General features: G+C 33.9%; 1 long non-coding RNA gene across 1 annotated transcript; it reads right to left on the bottom strand.

Moving 5' to 3' along the window:
- Positions 1–210: 210 nt before the first annotated feature.
- On the bottom strand, positions 211–1975 carry LOC137496237 (uncharacterized). The gene is made up of 4 exons (XR_011016436.2): positions 1923–1975; positions 1092–1204; positions 960–1001; positions 211–637 (listed from the first exon to the last, which is right to left on the bottom strand). It is a non-coding gene; the product is annotated as an uncharacterized lncRNA (long non-coding RNA).
- Between the last annotated feature and the right edge of the window lie 10060 nt (positions 1976–12035).

Genomic DNA, 12035 nt, shown 5'->3' on the forward strand with positions numbered 1-12035 from the left:
CGCAGTCTAGGCACCAGAGGCTTGAAAGTTCACCAGCGGGTGGTCAGGCTGGCCCATTGGATCAATGCGGAAACTCATTGATCACGTGTGTCTTTTAGGATTCACTCCTCCATGACCACCACAGCATCTGGTCAGGATTTGGCCCAGTCCAGGATTATGAAAAACTCTGGATAAGGACAAACAGACTAACATAAGCATAGAAGAAGCTTGTTTAAAAAAAATAAATCATATACTGGTTAATTATTTTGAAGCATGGCAGCTAGGTTGGGGTAGTTTTCAGCTGGTAATGAGCAACTGGCTCCTGCTCATAACCTGCTCACTACCATGTTTAAAAGATAACTAACCAGAATGTCCTGTTTATTTTTTTCCCTAACAAGGTTTTACAAAAACATTGTAGCATTTGTGATGGGTTGATTCACTGCAGGACAGATTAGACTATTTGTTTTATGTATTCCTAATAAACTAAAACTGACTGAATACTGATAAAACTATTGAGAGTGTCTCACCTAATCCAAGTTCTCAGTTAGCTGGTGAAAGAAGGATAACTCACTGTTGTTCATGGTTGTCATTCTCTTCAGTACTTCTCCTGCTATCTTCTGGCTCACTCTGGTTGTTGCTGTGCATTTTGTTTCATCCTCTGGAATTATTTATACAAAAAATTGTATTATTTTATTTATTACAAAATATTAAGGCAACATGAAATGGGGAAAAAGACATTTAATACATAGACAAATGCATGTATCCCAATACTAATTATTGTATTTTGAAATGTCTGACCCATGACAGACCTCAATCTGCTCAAAAATATTATAAACAAAGATGAAAAAAAAAACCTACTAAATGGTTTAATAAAAAAGGGAAAACGATTTTTTTATTTAGCTAGCAACTAAACATGTGACACATTTTGTATTAAAAGTAACGTTAATATATTGAGAAACAAATAGATGTACAGTACTTACTGTTGTATGAGGTCCAGTTTGCACAGGCAGGCTCCCAGTATTCTATATTGAGACCATAAAAAAGCCAAAAATACAGATAAGAATACCATGCTACAATCCACAACCTCCACACAACTTTTTTTATTTGTTTACCTTGGTTGCTTACTGGTCTTGCTTATTTTTTAAGCATAAGGCTGTGCTGATCAAGATCTCTGAAATGCTGTTTGTTTCTTCAGACAAAACCTGCTGCTGTGCCAGTGCCATATCTAAACAGAAAAAAATATAATGGTAACAATTATGTTAAACCAAATGTCAAGAGTTGTGATAAAAAAAATAATTAGCAAACAATAAATAGCAAAAAGGTGGTTATTAGCATAATGCATAGAGGTAAAATTGGTTTTATATTAGCAGATTCAGACTTCCCCCTTAATAATTTAATTTCATAAAAGTATTATTTGCAAACTCTAAATAGCGAAATCATTTTAGCAGCTAATGACTATCAAAGTACAACATGCTCACAGTCAAATAAACAGTGTTAATGTTGATTTCAAGTCATACTGGCATGCTAATTCTGATCGAATATTCAAAGTAACATGGTAAACAGTATAGAGTCTTCTAAATGAACGAATGTGGGAATATAAAACCAACTTTACCTCTATGCATATTGTAACGTTATAGATTTACGTTAACGTTCTTATAGGTTACGTCGCGATGTTATTTTCTCAAGCTAACGTTATAAGTTACTCTAAACCAGAGAAAAATAAGTTCACAACATCTAATATATATAGTATAAATCAATATAAGTTAAATGTTGCACGTTAAAATGAGTTTGAGTCCAATTCAGTATAAACTTAGCTCAGTTTAGCTAACAGTTAACATTACCATTTTAAGATCGCTTCAGCCAATGTTGCCGAGCAAACAAATGCTAATAGAGGTGCTCAAATCAATGTCGAGTGTTGTCAGCACAGACAGACGCGCTTTTACCTGGATTATTTGTTGGTCTTTCATTCATATTCTTCTGGGGGAAAACACTCTCTGCCGGACCGTTGTCTCGTGCTAAGTGTCCTCCAAAACTGTCTGCATACCTCTGGTTCCCTCCTAAACCAAAACCCGCTGCAACACCAGTTCCTATGTAAATAAATAAAAAGATATGACGAGAACAATGGCTAATAGTCATAAACAGTCTTATTTAAAGTAATAGTAGTGTTAATGTAATAAATTAAATAAAGGTAACATCTTAATAGATGATATATTTCTCAAATGGGCGAAATAACGCCAAGCCAGAGAAAATAATAATAGCCAACTTTATACTTTACTATGTTCTATTCTCGTCCACAAAACATTCTGTAAAATGAAACACTGCCTCAGCTTACCAGAGTAAAGTTTGTTAAATCCAGTATGTTCTTCAGGCACACTAATAAATTGTCCTCCAGAATTGCTCCAGAGTCCTCAGGCAAAATGTGGTGCAGAGTAGTCGAATCGCCGCAAGGTGGCGTTGAAGCAGTTGTGGAAATTACAGTATAATACACGAATTTTTACAAATACAGTACATCGCTGTATATGTTGTTCGACGTCACACTAAATTCCCATAATGCAACGGTAAATACAGTTATTTACCGTAAAAGGAATTTGCAGTATTACACTGGGTGAAATACAGTAAATAACTGTGTAATTTACAGAAATGTCTAACAGTGTGCCCAAAGGCCTCTGTCCATCATGGCCTCTTAACCCTCCCCTTATCATAATTTCCTTCATCATGTCTTCTCTCCACCAATCAGTTGGTATGTGGTGGGCAATCTGGCTCAAAATGGCTGCCATCGCGTTATCCAGCTGGATGCTGTGCACTGGTGGTGGATGAGGAGATTCCCCTCAATGTGTAAAGTGCTTTAAGTGTCCAGAAAAGCTCTATATAAATGTAAGAAATTATTATTAATTCATATAATATAATGTAATGTCATACATAATATAATATAATATAATATAATATAATATAATATAATATAATATAATATAATATAATATAATTTATTCATTTATTTATTTATTTTTTTTTATTTTTTTTTTTTGATTAGTCTATTTATTAAGGGAGAACATACAAACTCCACACAGGAATGCCAACTAAGACATATTGCTAAAGCCAATGATTCATTTTAATGTAAAATAGTTTATTTTAAGACTGTTTTCACCTTCTAAGGTTGAAATTAACACTGAGCCTATACATACTGCACAAAACCATCAACACTATCTCATAATTATTCATGAGAGTGTGTTCTCATGAATATCATACTGTAGCTGTACCCTGTAAGAAGACACTGTCTCATAATTATTCATGACACCATGTGACCTTTTCCGATGACACATACTTCAAATGCTATGGTGAAAAGTGCAAAAATAATGTTTCGTGGCTTCCTTTACAATGCTGACATACAATAATAGCAGATTTAAATTAATGACTCACTCCTATGAAATGTTTTTGTACAATAATTATTCATCATAACTTTTCAGAAAGAAAAAAAAATCATTTGTGTATTTAAAATGTATTAAAAAAAGTTTTAAGTACAAATGTTTATACCTTTAGTAAAATGCTCATAGAGTGGCAGTTCTTTACCTTTTCATGTAATAGTCACACTGGACATTTTTTTTTTTACTTATTTATGGATGAGTTGGCAATTCATTCAGCTGTGGCGACCCCAGATTGATAAAGGAACTAAGCCGACAAGAAAACAAATGAACGAATAGTACTAGCAAAACATAGCATTAATGGTTTGCAGAAAAACATACTGATGTCTAAGGGCATGTCTATAATAACCCAGTCTGGCAATGTGCTTTTATTTACCTTAGATGAATAACACTGTTTGGGCAACTAGAACTGTTTAGGCAACTAGAACATGCTTGGGCACACTGCCTAACCCACTTTTTAGGCAACTAGAACATTCCCTGTATTCTTCTCACAGTTACACAGCCACTTCCTTTCAAGAAATTCAGAAACAAAGTAGCATTAACATGTTGTAACTCTAGCAGCTCTGATCTCTCTACTAGCATGATGGTGTCCATTACCCATCCCAGATCAAAATGATGAAGATTTAAAAGTGTGCTTACACATATTTGAAAATTTGAATATCAGACATTTCACAATACAACTAGGTTTTTCGTCAATACTTGTACAAAAGGAGAAAAAAAGCTATATAATAATTATTAATCAGGACTGCGATAAAGCTTAAAATGTTTAAGTGCGTTTTAATAATGACCATATTAAAAGATCCATGCAGAGGAGTGATCTATAGAATTTAGAACTTACATGTAAAAGGGTTGAAACTGCATCTATCAAGTGCACAGACTTACACCAGATGCAGATGAAGTTTCAAGTGCGAGTGATTTACATGTTAAGTTAATGTAAAGATGCAAATAAACATCCTGCGACACGATACATGTGAACAAGGCAGCCTAAATGAGGCGACTCAGTCTGAAACACAGCTTTAGCTCACAGAGCTGGTTTCACCTCAAAAAGGATGTAGTGGACTCTGACACGGCTTCAAGCGAATTGACGCTGTTTTGCAGCCTTCACAAAAGCACAGAAACACAGCTACTCTCTCAATAAAATCCACGTTTGCCATTTAGCAACAACGCTACAGTCATCAGGCAGACAGATGCTCTGCTCATGACACGAAGAGTCTATTGTGGAGTGAATTTGGCATGCAAATGAAGTGGATTTGATGCACGATTGAAGCAAGGAACTCAAAATTTTCATGCTTCTATTTACGTGCAATCTCGTGATTTATCTGCTTGTGCCACGTCCAATAGTACCTGGATGCAACCTTTATGATGCAAGCTGAGACTGCATCGCTCCAATCTCAAATGGAGCGAGCGATTTCACTGTGAGGGGTAGGGTTAGGTGTGGGGTAAGGTGAGCCCATTAAACAGCATTAAATGCAGCTCAGATTGCACTGCACCAGGTCTGCATCCAGACCCCTCAGACCCACGTCTGGCGTGAGCAAAAAAAGCAAAAAAATAAATAAAAAGGAGCTGTTCAAGTGGTCTGACTGTGTGTTTGGGGTTGTGGGGTGGGTGTGTGTGTGTGTGTTTGTATGTTTCTTTGTGTCAAGCTTTGTGTTCTTAAGATAAATAAGATTATCCTTTATTACTCTCTCATGGGGATATTCTCTTTACTGTTTTAAAATAATAAACACTGCAAATGTGCATTATTCTATGTATTTTATGCTTAAGAACCATAATGTATAATACACACCATCTATATTAGAATGACATTAAAACTCATTGCCTTTGTATTATGAAAAAAAAGTAAATAATAAATAGCACAAGCTATGCTGAAGAGCATTCTGAAGTTTCATTTAAGGAATCTCAATGCTACAACAAGAATTTTAATATTTGTAATATTGTTTTAGTATCATATGTGCATTATTATTTTATTACCTTTCATCAGTATTATTGTTAAAGAGTTTTGCACTGGAATCAAAAGGTGGTCATATTATATGGAATATAGAAATTAAGCCTACTGGCTGGAGGGGCTACTGTGAATTTTTATCTAGGGTCAAGAGACTCTAGAATTGCATGTTTTACTGTACTTTTAAATGTTTTGACATGAAGACTATGCATTTGCAGCTGCAGTTGCATAAACGTTGTTTTAGTTAAATGATTCATTCAAAACTGAAAAGTACTGTATGTGTTAACTTACTTACCCTCAGGTAATCTAAAGAGCTATGTTCATGTATTTTATTTCTTATTTTATTTTTTATTTTTATTCATTTATTTATTTATTCGGCCCCAATTTGGTCATCTGAGACAAATTTAGAAAATCATAAAAGACTCCTATAATCATAGACTAAAATCTGTAGTATTATTAGATCACAGGTTTGACATTTTCATCAATTACAGATTAATATGATCTCTTTTTTTTTTTTTAAACCCTATCCGCTGTGACAACAATCTGAGCAGTCTGGGGTGAAAGAGCTCTGTAAATATAAATTATTGGTGAGATTCTTCATTCTAAAACATGAGTATAGACGATGTGGGGGAATGATGAATTGACTATATTCAATAATAATATATGTGTTATTACATAAGACTTTAGACTGTGTGCATTGTATTTTTTTATTTTTTTTTTTTAAATTTGACGATCATGATTGTACATCTCAAAAGTCACAGTTGTAAAGGATTGTTAAAATGCACAGTGAGCCTGACTTATGAATTATATTTATTTATTTTTATTATTATAAAGCATGAATCTAATATCAATAAATTCCAATAATATATTGAGGTTTACGCAAGAAACTAAACAGAATTTAAAACATTGTTATATTTCAGAAATTTACATATTTCAAATATTTGGAATCTGTGAAATACTGTTTTCTTGTTGGCAGCAACATCTAGGATGATAATTATATGTTTCATTTTGATGAGCAAAACACACTTGTCCCTACATTTTGTAAAACAACACAAGCTCAGAAGTGAATTCAGACTGTTATGCTCAGGGCATTGTAAAGTTTAGGCAAAATTACACTGTTCATTTAATTATTTGATCAATGTTGTCTTTGTATAGGCCTGTTCTAGGTATTTTTTTATGGATCATTTTTGCAATAAGGTTCCACGTTGACAGAATTTTTGACTTCCACATCAGGACATAATTGTGGGATTGTGAAGCTGGGTGTAAATAAATAAATCACAAATGTATTGCTTTAAACAGTGTTACATATAAAATTATCAGTTTTTGTAAAAGAGCATGATGGCTTTTGGAACCTTTTTTAGTTTTGCATGCAGATATTTTGTGTATTTTTTCCTAATAATTTAGAAAGCATTCTTGTACTTTCCATGGAGACCTCATTTGTTATCATTACAATTTCAATACATCTTTTATTACGTTTTTTTATTTATTCCCCAAAAACACACAATAGGACTGTAACCATATAAAGACTGGTATCATTTGTATACCTGTGTATCAATTTATAAAGGCTCCCCAAACCACCAGGGACCCTATTACTCTCAAAAATGATTTATTGATCTGGACTGTGCAATAGAATTTTCATTTTGGATATGTTTTATTTTGGCTTACAACTATTATAAAAACACAGTGCTGCATTATTTTCCTTTAAAGTGACACAGTGTCACAGATATGCAACCATAAAATCATTTAAATCATAATGTGTGATGATTGGATATATATATATATATATATATATATATATATATATATATATATATATATATATATATATATATATATATATATATATATATATAAATATAAATATATATATATATGAGTAGTCAGGCAGGCAATGGTCAATAACAGAAGCAAATGAGTGCATGCAGACAATCCACAGAACAAGGTCATTAAACAGGCAAAAGTCCAGGACAGGCGGCAAGCAATCAACTGGAATAACCAATGCAAAGATTAAAATCCGAGCCGCTTTTTTTTTATATACTTTTTTTCTTATATTTGATCCATAAACACTTCAAAATGCATTAGAAGGAATAACAAGACTCAGCAATGTGTGTGTATGTGTGTTTGAGAGGTAAATATATATAGTCCAGGTAATCAGTCCATGATGAGTTACCAGCTGTGTGTGTTTGCAATGAGGGGGAATCTGGGTCAGGTGTCTGAGTAAAATGTGTGATGGGAATTGTAGGTTTTTGGCAGATATGTAGTTCTCCAGTAATCTGTATGGACTAGATCACTGGTGATTGTGACAACTATAGACTACACTGTTTAAATTGACAAATGTGACAAAAACACGTTTATACATCATCTTAAAGCTGAATGAAAAAGATTTTCAATACTTATTTAAAAGTTGTACAAAGTAAGTCTTTAGCAATGCATCACTACTCACTAATCAAACTTGCAGTTTTTATTTGATACAGTTGAGAATTTACAAAATATTTCATGAACATTGTTGTCTTTATAGTTAAATTAATTTTGACATAAAATAAAAATCAATAATGTTGATTCAAAGACATATTTGTTATCTTTGGAGTGGCAGTGTGGTGATTAGCATGGTTTCTTCACAGCACAAAGGTTGCTGGTTCGAATTCTGGCTGGACCAGGAGGCCTTTCTACATATTCTCCCCTTGTCTGTGTGAATTGTTTGAACTAAATTGGCCATAGGAAGTGAATGGGTAAGTGTGTGATTGTTTCCCAGCTTTGGGGTTGTGCTCTCAGTGCTGTGCTGTGGCTGGTAGTGCATCCACTGAACATTTGTCAGAGTAATTGGCAATTCATTCTGCTGTGGCAACCAAGCAGGGACAAAGTCAAAGAAACGTAAATGAGTTAGTGACCCAGCAGGCACACATCATAAGATGTTAATATTAGGTTAAATTTAGGTTGCAATCTTATGTTGAAAAGTGACCAAAATCCTACATAGAGTTAACATCTTAAACCAACGCCATATTGACATTAAATTCTGAAATTTATTCAACCAAAATCCAACATCTGATAGACATCATAGCAGTAACGTCCACACAACGTCAAGCCATAATGTCATTAGTCCAACATTGGACATTGACATCAACCCGATTTTCCACCCGAAATGTAACTTCCCTACGACGTTGGATTAAAATGTCAATCTGACATCATGTATGTAGATGTCCTGTGCCTGCTGAGGAGTGTTTGTCTTTTTGTGTTTTAATGCTAAGACAGTTAAAGTCTTAAAGAAACATGAACAATTTTTTTTTCTTGTTTGCATGTTGGTGTAAGAGTTTGTGTGGAGTTTGTGGGGAGTTTGCATGGGTTTCCTCAGGGTGCTCCGGTTTTCCCCACATTCCAAAGACATGCTTTACAGGTAAATTTGGTAGGCTAAAATTGTCTGAAGTGTATGTGTGTGTGAATAAGTGTGTATGTGTTTCCCAGTGATGGGTCGAAGCTGGAAGGGCATCCGCTGCATAAAACATATGCTGGATACGTTGGCGGTTCATTTCGCTGTGGCGACCCCAAATTAAAAAAGGGACTAAGCCGACAAGAAAATGAATGAATGTTGGTGTATTTTATTTATTTATTTATTTTTATTTTTTAAGTTTTAAAGTGGCACTCATTCATTTATAAATAACAAGAGAAAATGAGAAAATTGTTCAACACTGATTAGCATTAACAACAGAAATAAAAATCAAATATATTTCATTATAAATCTCATACTAAATGCTATGCAGATTTGCATTTTATTGGTAAATTCAGTCTAGTGGCATATTTTTAGCTGGCCTTTTCTTTTTCTGTTCCATTTGTCCTATTTGTAATTACTGTATATACGTATTATACAAACTGCTTCAACATGTTCTTGTTTGTCTACAATAAAACTGCTCTGAAAGAAACATTAAGGGATTGTAGGTCATTTATTGTATTATTATTAGCACATTGGCATAGGCCGACAAAAGTTTCGCTTAGGGCCTCCAAAAGTCTATAGTTCGACACTGTGATGCATAGTAGGATTATGGCTGACGCTACAGAAGTTTCTCATGGGAGAACACCTGGGAGTAAATACAACTAAGTGAGAGAGGCTGAGATGAAAAAAGCAAGAATAGACAAAATGCAAAACTATCATTGTCTTTTATAGCTTCATGAAGGTATGATGGACAAAAATTAAAACAATTCAGAACCTCCACTCTGTTTACTTGCACAGCTGTTTTTTTGATTAATGAATGCTGCAAATGTGTAAACATTAGATAAAGGGAGAATTATGAAACACTAATGCAAATTAACCAATTGAGCGATGAGACAGCAATATTTTTATAGATCAATGCATTGTATGTGTCTTCTATAAGTTGCCAGAAAATTAATTCATGAATGCAAATTAAAAAGAAACAGCAGTCAAATCCTCTACTGAGAATATAAAAAGTCCTTTCTTTGGTGTCCTTTCGTTCACCTAGGTAATCTCCAAGCCAATGTTAGATTTTAATCACAAAATACATTAAATTTGTATTGTTAGATGTGATGAATTGCTTTTTTATCCTTTTATTCGTAACAATAAATTCCGTTACACTTTTGTATTTCTTTATTCAAGCCACCATCTCCCATCTCTGTAAAAGAGAGCCGTCTTTCTCTCTTCATTGATGTGTAATGTAACAGGACAAAATGCATTTTTTACTAGCCTGACTTTGCATTGCTTATCTCCCTGAAGAGATTCCCAGTATGAAGATTCAGAGGTCAAAAGAATGGGAAGTGGAATTGCAGCATGTGCGCTCGCCGTGGCCTTTCTAACTGCAGAATTAACCTGTTACCTTCTGTTCTTCTTTTATCAACCCGCCGCAGTGCAAAAGCCGGTCCCAGATCAGTGATTACTGACCATAAAATGCACAGTCAATTTCTGAGCATTGCAATTCCATGAATTTAAAGCACGAACTTGATGTGTCCTTGACCTTATCTATACAGGTTTAGCATGATGAGTATCAAAATGCAGAACAACGCTTATATGATCAATAACGGCAGATTGCTGCTCACTTTGAATACTGACAACAGTGTGTTGCATTGCGAGACCATCAATCAGTGTTTATTGTCGAGTTCTAATGATGAAATCAGCAGTTATCAATGGACTATAAGCTGTTTATATTTTGTGTTGATGTTTTTGAAAATGTTAGCCAAAATGCATTGCTGAATGATGAAGGAATACATTTTTGTTCCTCTTTATTTAATTTTTTTTTATTTAATCAGAGAAGATTCAGTTCTCCAGTATGTGTCCCCCTAGTCAGATGCTGTTGTTATTTTTATCAGTTTAATAAAGTCACTTTTATACGCTCTGGAGTGAATTAATTTGCATGAGCTGATGAAGTTACTAGTACTCCATCTGTTCAACTTTTCTCTCTCTCCGCCTCTCTGAAAATACTAAGGTTGGGTTTTACTGAAGTAGCCCTGCAGTCCTCAAGTGAACCAGTCACTCAACAGTGTATCGCATTAGATGGATACTTGCTTCAATTTCCAGAAAATCACGGTTACTTCAAAACGCATGACAGCTGGAATTGGCACTATGTAGTTGCAATCTTAGTTCTTTTGGATTCTTGCTTTGTCATTTTGCTCCACCTTGTTGTGAGCTGATTTCTACCTGACGTAAAAGATATATGGTTTTGAAGGGAACATTACAAGAAAGCGGTTTATTTCCGAGCTCCTGTTCAGCTTTAATGCATCAGCTGCAACCATACTGTCATTACATGGCTCAGCAATTACTGGCCCAACACCACTTAGAATTTGCTGCTTGCGAGTGGGGATTATTTAATTGTCTGCCAACCCACGCTGACAAATTAAACCGCCGTTTACTAAGAAATCCTTACTTTCATTTTCAGAGAGTCAGAATTTGTTTAAGGGTTGGTAATGTATACATATATGATTGATTCATTAGCATGTTAAAAGCAACCTTTTTATATAATCTAACAATGTCTTCTGATGCTCATTTCTACTTTGACAATGTAATTATTTTGTTCCAGAATTAATACATTCTTATTTTATCTTTCCGAGTATTTCCTTTCTCTTTGTGCCTCATTGTCTTGTCCATGTATGTTTGTTAGCCAAAAAGTAATGTGTTTTTTCATTGCAATATACTGTATATTTTTGTGTTACCCAAAATTAAAGTTAACCCAAAAAACTAAACTTTAAAATGAAATGAAAAAAAATGAAAAGAAAACTAGGACTCTAAATCTAAAATGTATTTTACAATTATGAAAATGAGTCTATATAAATCAGTTTAAATCCTTTGAGTGATTTTATACAATATAGAAAAAGAGTAAAGGTATAGGGACCAACTCTTACTAGTTACTTATTATCTTATTAACCTATTAATAACCTATTGGTTGTTTATTTAATGTATACCCCTGGTTTCTGAGACAGATTCTAAGGCTAGTCCTTGACTAAACTGCATGTATGAGCTGTCTTATTGTAGAATAGTTTGCAATAACATTAAAAAAAAAAATAAAAATAAATGTTAGTGCTGTTGAATATGTCCAGGATAAAGAGACAGTGTTGTGTTTACCAAGTCAATTTCATAAAAAGTGTGTTAATTACCCAATTTAGTGATAATCTAGTTCTATCTTAAGCTAAACAAAAGCTGTTTGTGAAAATAGCAAATGAAATGCATGTTATGGCCATATTTTACATAATCCCCTAAT

The sequence above is a fragment of the Danio rerio genome, chromosome 7 (genome assembly GCF_049306965.1).
Source record: "Danio rerio strain Tuebingen ecotype United States chromosome 7, GRCz12tu, whole genome shotgun sequence".
Lineage (NCBI taxonomy): Eukaryota > Metazoa > Chordata > Actinopteri > Cypriniformes > Danionidae > Danio > Danio rerio.